Below are 9,703 nucleotides of genomic sequence, written 5' to 3' on the forward strand. Positions count from 1 at the left end.
TTTTTTTTTTGGCTTCACTGTGTGGCATGGAAGCATGGAGTTTTAACCACTGGACCACCAGGAAAGTTCCTGTGTGTAGATATTTTTAAAACCATAGTTTGTAATTTTTCTCTTCATACTGTTTCACTTTATCATGGTTTGTCTGTTGTATGCACTATGCCATGGTTACTTAGTTTTTATAGACTATTTATAGTTTATTGACTGAATAATTCCTGTGAATGATTGTATCTGTTTTCTTAAACTCTCCCTGTGTTGTACTTAAGTTTTTCCCAGTTTGCATTGTTTAAATAAGACTGTAGTGATTTCGGGGCTTTCCAGGTGGTGTTAGTGGTAATGAACCTGCCTGCCAATGCAGGTTAGATGCAAGAAACACAGGTTTGATCCTTAGGTCGGGAAAGTCTCCTGGAGGAGGACTCAGCAACCCATTCCAATATTCTTGCCTGGAGAATCCTAGGAACAGAAGGGCCTGGCAGGCTGTAGTTCATGTGGTCGCACAGAGTTGGACACGACTGAAACAACTTAGCACGCACACACACAGTGATTACATTTAGCATTTATTTCCTTAGTATAGACTCCCAGCAGTAGAATCACTAGAATCTGTACTTTTTTTTTGCTGTTAGTCCGTATTGCCAGGTTGTTTTTCTCAAAAGTTTTGCTGTTACTACTGTAACAGCAAAATATGAAAATACCAACTTCTCCAGAATCTCGCTAACACTAAGTATTGTAGTATACATTTTTAGTGCAAAGTAGCAAAAAAATGGTGTTTCATTATTTTAAGTGGTTGAATAATTTCTTATCTTTGATTTGAAATATCTAATTTTCTGAATTGTGTAAGATTTTTTAATTTTGACAATTTCAGGCTTATAGAAAAGTTACAAATAATTGTAGAAATAGTACAAATAATTTCTCCATATATACCTTTTGCCCAAGTTCCCCATGTATTAACATTTTCCACGTTTGTTCATCAATCTGTGTCTCTCTCCTTGTCTCTCAGTCCTGCTGTCTCTCTCTCTCTCTCTGTATATGTGTGAATGTGTATTATTGTTTAGTTGCTCAGTCATGACCAACTCTTTTGCAGTCCCATGGACTGTAGCCCACCAGGCTCCTCCATCCATGGGATTTTCCAGGCAAGAATACTGGATTGGGTTGCCATTTCCTTCTCCGGGGGATCTTCCAGACCCAGGGGTGAAACCTGTGTCTCCTGCGTTGGCAGGTGGATTCTTTACCACTGAGCCATGAGGGAAGCCCTGTGAGTGTGTATGCATATGTATAATACATATATACACCTCTTATTTTGAATTGAGAGACAGCTACAGTCATGATACCCATTTCCCCTGAGAATTTTAATGTACATTTCCTGAGATCAAGGATATTCTCTTATATAGTCTTGGCACAGTTATCAAAATTAAACCAGTATGATACCATTATCTAATCTGTAGGTCTTTTTTAGTTCTTGCTAGTGGTGCCAAGAATGTCAGCAAAAGAATATCCTGAATTGTACATTAGATTTAGTTGCCTTGTCTCTCCAGTGTGCTTTAATCTGGAACAGTTCTTTAATCTTCCTTGTTTTTCATGACTTGTTATTTAAAGAGTTTGGGCCAGTTATTTTGTTGAATGTCTCTTAGTTTGGGTTTGTTTGATACGTTTTCATAATTAAATTCACCTCATGTACTTTTGTTAGGAATACCATGGAAAAAATGCTTATGGAGGCATGAGCTGTCTATTTGTTCCATTGCTGGTGATGTTAACTTGGAATACTTGGTTAAGGTAGTGTTTGTCAGGTACTCCACTGTAAAGTTAGAATTTTTCTTTTCATAATTTTAAGTATCATGAGGTGGGGGTAGGGGGTGGGGGAGTAGTTTGAGGCTCTGTAAATACCATGTTATTCCTCAAAACTTTACCGTCTGGCAGCTTTCATTGATCATTCTTACCTGAATCATTTATTACTATTAGGGTTGCCAAATGGTGGTTTTCTAATTTCTTCTTTCTTTCTGTGTTTATTACTTGGCTTTCTGTTATAAATAAGAGCTGCACCCGCACCGTCCCTCCCAGTACTTACTTGTTTATATCACTATAGACACCTGGAATCGTATTTGTTCAATGTGTTGTTATTTCTTCACTGTCATTAACTTATACTGATGATCAAATTGTGCCAGATTGGGCCAGTGGGAACCAGTTCAGACTGATTGCTATGGTCCTTTTGACATAATCCTGTCATTTCTTGAGTATCTTCTTTTGTGTTTTGGCACAATAAGATACCCCAAGTTCATCTCAAAAACCCTAGAGTCAGCCATTTCTCTAAGGATCCCTCCTTCTCTTTAATAGAGAATATATTTGGAAATCAAGATCTGTGTGCTAGGTGTATTCATTTGCTACTGGGGTGCCATGGCTTCTGGGCTTTTTTAGCTGATAGAGTTAAGAAATAGATAAATACTGGGACATCTCTGGTGGCCTGGTAGTTAAGACTCCATGCTGCCATTACAGGGGGCATGGGTTCAATCCCTGGTTCTGGAAGTAAGATCCTGAATGTTGCATGGCATGGCCAAAAAAAAGAAAAGTGTGTGTGTGTGTGACATGAATGAATACACATACATCCGCACACGTATCTGTTTATTCTGTATATATTAAAAGCTACCCCAAAAATCACTGCAGATGGTGACTGCAACCATGAAATTAAAAGACACTGCTCCTGGGAAGGAAAGCTATGACAAACCTAGACAGCATATTAAAAAGCAGAGGCATCACTTTGCTGACAAAAGTCCATATAGTCAAAACTATGGTTTTTCCTGTAGTCATGTACGTATGTGAGAGTTGGACCATAAAGAAGGTTGAGCGCCAAAGAATTGATGCTTTTGAACTGTGGTGCTGGAGAAGGCTCTTTTGAAAGTCCCTTGGACAGCAAGGAGATCAAGCAATCTTAAAGGAAATCAAGCCTGAATATTCATTGGAAGAACTGATGCTGAAGCTGAAGCTCTAACCCTTTGGCCACTTGGTGTGAAAAGCCAACTTGGGGAGATGGTGAGGGACAGGGAGGCCTAGCTTGCAGCAGTCCATGAGGTCACAGACTCGAACATGACTAGGTGACTGAACAGCACCATTACCACCTATCTCATGTATCTTCTTGAGGCTGAAATTAGTATTTCCTGATGATTTGGTGATGTTAATTAAGCATTCTTTCCTGTGACTATTGATTATTTGAATATTCTTTTTTGTGAAGTGTGTCCATTTTTGTGAAGTATGTTTGTCTGTCTCCCAGAGTCAGAAGAGTCCTTTGTATGCATGGACAAGAGTCCTTACATGTATTGTTTTTAAATGTATCTTTAAAGCCAGAGTGTAAGTCCACTGTGGCTTGCCACCTTACCCTTTAATGGTGACTTTAAATGATCATGAGAAACGCTGGGCTGGAAGAAGCACAAACTGGAATCAAGATAGCCGGGAGAAATATCAGTAACCTCAGATATGCAGATGACACCACCCTTATGGCAGAAAGTGAAGAACTAAAGAGCCTCTTGATGAAGGTGAAAGAGGAGAGTGAAAAAGTTGCCTTAAAGCTCAACATTCAGATCATGGCATCTGGTCCCATTACTTCATGGCAAATAGAAACAGTGGCTGACTTTATTTTTGGGGACTCCAAAATCACTGCAGATGGTGATTGCAGCCATGAAATTAAAAGACGCTTGCTCCTTTTAATGGAAAGTTATGACCAACCTAGACAGCATATTAAAAAGCAGAGACATTACTTTGTCAACAAAGGTCTGTCGAGTCAAGGCTATTGTTTTTCCAGTGGTCATGTATGGATGTGAGAGTTGGACTATAAAGAAAGCTGAGTGCCAAAGAATTGATGCTTCTGAACTGTGATGTTGGAGAAGACTCTTGAGAGTCCCTTGGACTGCAAGCAGATCCACCCAGTCCATCCTAAAGGAAATCAGTCCTGGGTGTTCACTGGAAGGACTGATGTTGAAGCTGAAACTCCAATCCTTTGGCCACCTGATGTGAAGAGCTGACTCATTTGAAAAGACCCTGATGCTGGGAAAGATTGAGGGCAGGAGGAGAATGGGACAACAGAGGATGAGATGGTTGGATGGCATCACTGACTCGATGGACATGAGTTTGGGTGAACTCTGGGAGTTGGTGATGGACAGGGAGGCCTAGTGTGCTGCAGTCCATGGGGTCGCAAAGAGTTGGGCACGACTGAGCAACTGAACTGAAAAATGATCAAGTGTTTCTAATTTTAACATAGCATAGTCATTCTCCTCCATTATTAATGCTTTTTTATGTCTTGTTTGAGGTTTTTCTCTACATTGCAGTTATGCAAATGTACTCTTCTGTCATTATCTACAAGCCTCATTATTTTGCATTCTCCATAGCCTGTAAAGTCACAATAGGGAGGAGCATACTCCAACCAATAGTTGCAATGTTTTTTATCATTGCATACTCCTCTCTTAATGACATTTCTCTAATTTACAGAGTTGAGGGTCGAATAACTGACACAGCTCCTTATATATACCTTGCCTAGAGCACACAGGGTGCCATCTTTTACTTCTCCAATATCAACTGTATCTTTCCCGAAGTGGGAGCTGGGTTCCTAATACTTGATACCTTTAACAGTGTTATCTAAATTATGGCATTGTGTTACTTTAGATTGGGAATTATTTATATATTCACGCTTTACTCTTTCACACAAAACATTTGAAGGAAGACGTCTTTTGTATGTTGAATTTCCACACCATATTGGCCTCAACTATCTCCTTGTGCATTAATTGTTTTGTATCACCTCAGGGGGCACTCCTTGCTATTTGATAAAAAAATGTATTGACCTTGTTTATTGTGGTTGTTACACATTTTGTGATAACAGTAGATGGTGTCACCACAAGGCATCCCATCCTGCACATAGAAATTGTCAGGGCGTCACCTTGAACTTCCATTGTACCACTCAGGAAGGTTACATTCTTGTGCTCTACAAAGCATTCTAAGAGAAGCAAACTTACATTTTACATTGCAAGATCCAAAAGCAGCCTGCCCAAGGTTTCAGTTTACAAGAAGTACACAAGGATCCTTTCTGCACTAACATTCTGATCCACAGTCACAGCATACTTTTTCAACTTCCACTTCCTTGTTATGACATTATTCTGATGGGTGATGTTTTGAGAAGCTGGTATATTCATCACACAGAGTCCCTGGTGATTAATGAGGTTAAAGTAACTTCCATAGCAGCAATTGCCAGGAGCACTGGTATTTGTATTATAGGTATTCATGATGCAATGTTTTTTCTCACATAAACAGAATTCCTATGTATGAGACATACCAAGATTATGACCCTGTTGAACAATGACCACTGCAGAATGAAAGCAATTGATTTACCTTTGAGGCTAGCCCAAAGTGATGGTAGCATATCCCTGAGATTCAAGCGAACTTAAATACATTAGAAAAGTCCTTGCACACAAACAGATGCCCAGAAATGTGGCAAACAGGGGTACAGATGAACACTTCCCTTGAAGCTGTCAAGAAGTTGACTCATGTCTAGGTCAACATTCATAAGATTCCTGTGGTTCCAAATCTCAGTCCCAATTACAGAAATGTGAAGACATAGCAGTAGACAGATTGGATCTGTTACATTAGGCACATTTAATATATCTTCTGTGGCCTTTGAGACATTTGAATAATTAAAACGGTAATTGTCCACCACCATAAGCACACTCCACAAAGGGCCACTGAGTCCAGCAGCCAGGGGAATGGCAGTTTTGTGGCATTGTGGCAGTTTTAAACTCTCTGCCTTGAACTCCAGCTTCTGACATAGTTATTTCTTCCTCGAAGCTGCATTTCATGAAAATGGACCCTTGTTACTATCTTATCTAACACAACTGGTGTTCAAATGTGGTAGAGTGCTTCAGGGCCCAATGTCATCAGTGAGGTCATTTATCTGTGGCATCCCTCGAAAGGCCCTCCAATGCTGGACAACCAGAGAATTGGGAGCCCTTTCACGTAACCATGATAGTAGCAGTTATCTTGGATGAAGGGCTAATTTTCTTGGAATCCACCTTGCTCTCTGCAGGTGTCTGGAAACCAAGAGCTTCTTAGGCTGTAGATGAATTACACCAGTGCAGCTGGAGGCCAGACCCTGAGCCACCCTCGAAGGCTCCACGTGCACTGGGGACGTTGGGGAAGCCCTACTTTGCGCTGGATTTGCGCTGTGGGTGGGCCAGGAGCACCTGCAGCCTGAGCCGCAGGAGGGTGCAGTCGCAGGCGCCCGGCCCACACTGTTTTCCGTCAAGCGGCCTTTCGGAGGGCTGCAGCACAACTCTGCGGTCATGGGAAGGTGGGTGATGGAGGCTTGAGTATGAAAATCTGCTTCCGAAGCAAACCCTCTTCGAAGGCGGGAACCCAGCTTTCTGGGTTGGGCGGCCTCAGCCTTGACCCTGAGAAAAGGGGCGGTTCCTCAGTGCTGGTTCGGTATAAGGAACTGGGGCTGGGGTTCCAGGGTCTAGAAGCTGGCCAGAGGGAGAAATACAGGAAAAAAAAAGTAGAGTGACAACAAGAGGGAACTGAGCAGGCAACTGAAGCGGTTTGGAAGGGAGGCGTGAGGAGTTGTAGGGAAGAGACAGCAGCAAAAGGGTACGCTGGGGCGAAGGGAATTTAATTTGGAAGAGATAAGCTTACGGGGTCAGAATACTGGAAGAGGCTATGGAAACTGAGAGATCAAGCCTGTTTCACTTCTTGGTATTGGTCCTGAACAAATAGGCAAAACAAAATTTTCAGTAACTTGTTCCCACCATGGGCTGATAAAATGTTACCAAAGCCAGCTGGCTGTTCCTAAAAGGGATATAAGGTAAGTCTGTTTCTGTGAGGAAGTCTAAGAGGGTGTTAACTGCATTTTTGCTGAACTCCTGCAGTAAAGAGTAAATAGGGTGTGTGTGTGTGAGAGAGAGAGAGAGAGACAGTGCTAATAGTTTAATACAGTATAATTTTTCACCCCTTTAAATTTTATTTTAATAAAAGTTTTATTGCAGTTTATTTATTCTATAGCAAACTACACATACATTGTGTAACTGCAACAGAGCAGAAAGAGCACAGCTCCTAGCAGGCAGCCATTGCTGTGCCTCACTACTCTGCACCCTGTAACTAAAGGCAACAGGTCTTGCTCAGCCATTGCTCTGGGTTCTCAGTGGGCCCTGCCCACTGGTATCTCAGTGAGGGACCACTGGGGAAAGTGATTCAGTCAAGGGTGGGTGGTGTGGTGGTCATCAGGTGGAGTGTGAGGTAAGAGGCAGAACCAGGCCTTCTCCTGGAGGGCCTCCAGCTCACCCAAGCCTTGGGCCAGCAGGTGAGCTGGAGGGCCCAGGAAACAGACTGGGCCCTATGTCCTGCAGGGCTCCAGAGCCCTCATTAAGGCCCTCCACTAGCCTTGGTCCAGGCCTTGAGGCAGCGGTGAACGTCTTCCCCATCCCTGTCTCTGCGACCTATTAGCAGTGGCCATCTGTTTGGTCATAGTCTGTGGGACCTGGTCTCCCCATTTGGGCGGTCTGAGGAGACTGAGGGCCAGTTGAGCTGGATGCCTGGCTCCCTCAGGCATGACAAGTGGGCAGGGTACCTGGCCCTGAAGGAGCTGCCAACTGAGATCTGCCTCTTGGCCAGGGCTGGAAGCTTAGAGGGTGAAAGTTGTGCCTTGGGACTTTGCCCTTTCTGGTCAGGATAGAGAATAACATTCATCTGGTAGAGATTTACAGGAATATCATTACCTGACCATGACCGGGCCTCAAGAACAAAGCGCCTGATACCGAGAAGTCTGCAATAACTAACCACACCCATCCCTCACCTGTGGCTTTTACATGGACTTGCTGGAAGCTTTTAGCAGCTTTGAGGTTCTTAGTGCATGAGCCACCCATCTCTTTGTATGAATCTGTAATGAACCTTTCTCTATTCTAAACTCTAATGTTTAGTATTGATGGGCCTCACTGTGTGTTGGGTACACAGACTTGTGATTTCTGTAACATAACTAGCTAAATTTTTATATATGTGTACATCCCTGAAACCACCATGATTTGCTATCAGTTTTCCAGTCGATAGGTGGACATTTTTTCGTTTCCACTTTAAGACTATTAAACAAATGAAGTTGCTTTGAGCCTCCATGTATCTTTGTATGAACCTAGGCTTTCTTTTCTCTTGGGTAAAAACTTGAGAGTGGAATGACTGGATATATAGTAGTTGAATGTTTAACTTTTTAAGAAACTGCAGAACTGTTTTCCAAAGTGGTTGTACCATTCTACATTTACATCAGCAGTATATATATCAGAATTCTAATCCCTCTGCATCTTTACCATCAGTTGGTATGGTCAGTCTTTTAAATTTTAGCCATTCTAATAAGTGTGTAGTGATATATGTTGTGGCTAATTTTGCATTTTCCTATTACTAGTGATGTTGAGCATCTTTTTCTGTGCTTATTAGCCTTCCATGTATTTTCTTTGGTAAAATATATGTTCATATCTCTAGCCTATTTCTTGAGGATTTGTTTCTTACTGAGATTTGAGGGTTTTTTAAAAAAATATATTTTGAATTGTCCTTGAGCAAATATACATTTTAAAAATATTTTACCTCAGTCTGTGGCTTGTCTCTTAATTCTCTTAATAAAATATTTTAAAGAGAAGCTTGTATGTTTGATGAAGTTCAACTTATCACTTTGTTCTTTCATGAATTTTTTACTCACTGCCACATCTAAGAAATTTTTGCTTAACCTTTAGCTCTCAATTTAAAAGATTTCTCCTGTGTTTACTTACAGAAGTTTTATAGTTTTTGGCTTTACATATTGGTCTGTGGTCTATTTTACACTATTTTTTGTATGTGATGCAAGATATGAAATAAGTTCTTTTGTTTTCCATTCATTTGTTCCAGCACTGTATATAAAAAGGCTATCCTTTCTCCAGTGATTTACCTTTGTCAAAAATCTGTTGCCATATTTGTGTGGGTCTATTTCTATCCTTTCTGTTCTTGTCTGTTGATTTGTCTATTGTTAATAGTTTTAGAACACCCAAAAAAAGATGTCCTTTTCATTATAGGGGACTCGAATGCAAAAGTAGAAAGACAAGAAACACCTGGAGTAACAGGCAAATTTGGCCTTAGAGTACAGAATGAAGCAGGGTAAAGGCTGATAGAGTTGTGCCAAGAGAACACACTGGTCATAGCAAACACCCTCTTCCAACAACACAAGAGAAGACTCTACCCATGGACAACACCAGATGGTTGACACTGAAATCAGATTGATTATATTCTTTGCAGCCAAAGATGGAGAAACTCTCTACAGTCAGCAAAAACAAGACTGGGAGCTGACTGTGGCTCAGATCACGAACTCCTTATTGCCAAATTCAGACTTAAGTAGAAGAAAGTAGGGAAAACCACTAGACCATTCAGGTATGACCTAAATCAAATGCCTTATGATTATACAGTGGAAGTGAGAAATAGATATAAGGGACTAGATCTGATAAACAGAGTGCCTGATGAACTATGGACGGAGGTTCATGACATTGTATAGGAGACAGGGATCAAGACCATCCTCATGGGAAAGAAATGCAAAAAAGTGAAACGGTTTTCTTAGAAGGCCTTACAAATAGCTGTGAAAAGAAGAGAAGTGAAAAGCAAAGGAGAAAAGGATAGACAGACCCATCTGAATGCAGAGTTCAAAAGAATAGCAAGGAGAGATAAAGCCTTCCTC

This window comes from Oryx dammah, unplaced genomic scaffold, assembly GCF_014754425.2.
Source record: "Oryx dammah isolate SB20612 unplaced genomic scaffold, SCBI_Odam_1.1 HiC_scaffold_26, whole genome shotgun sequence".
Taxonomy (NCBI): domain Eukaryota; kingdom Metazoa; phylum Chordata; class Mammalia; order Artiodactyla; family Bovidae; genus Oryx; species Oryx dammah.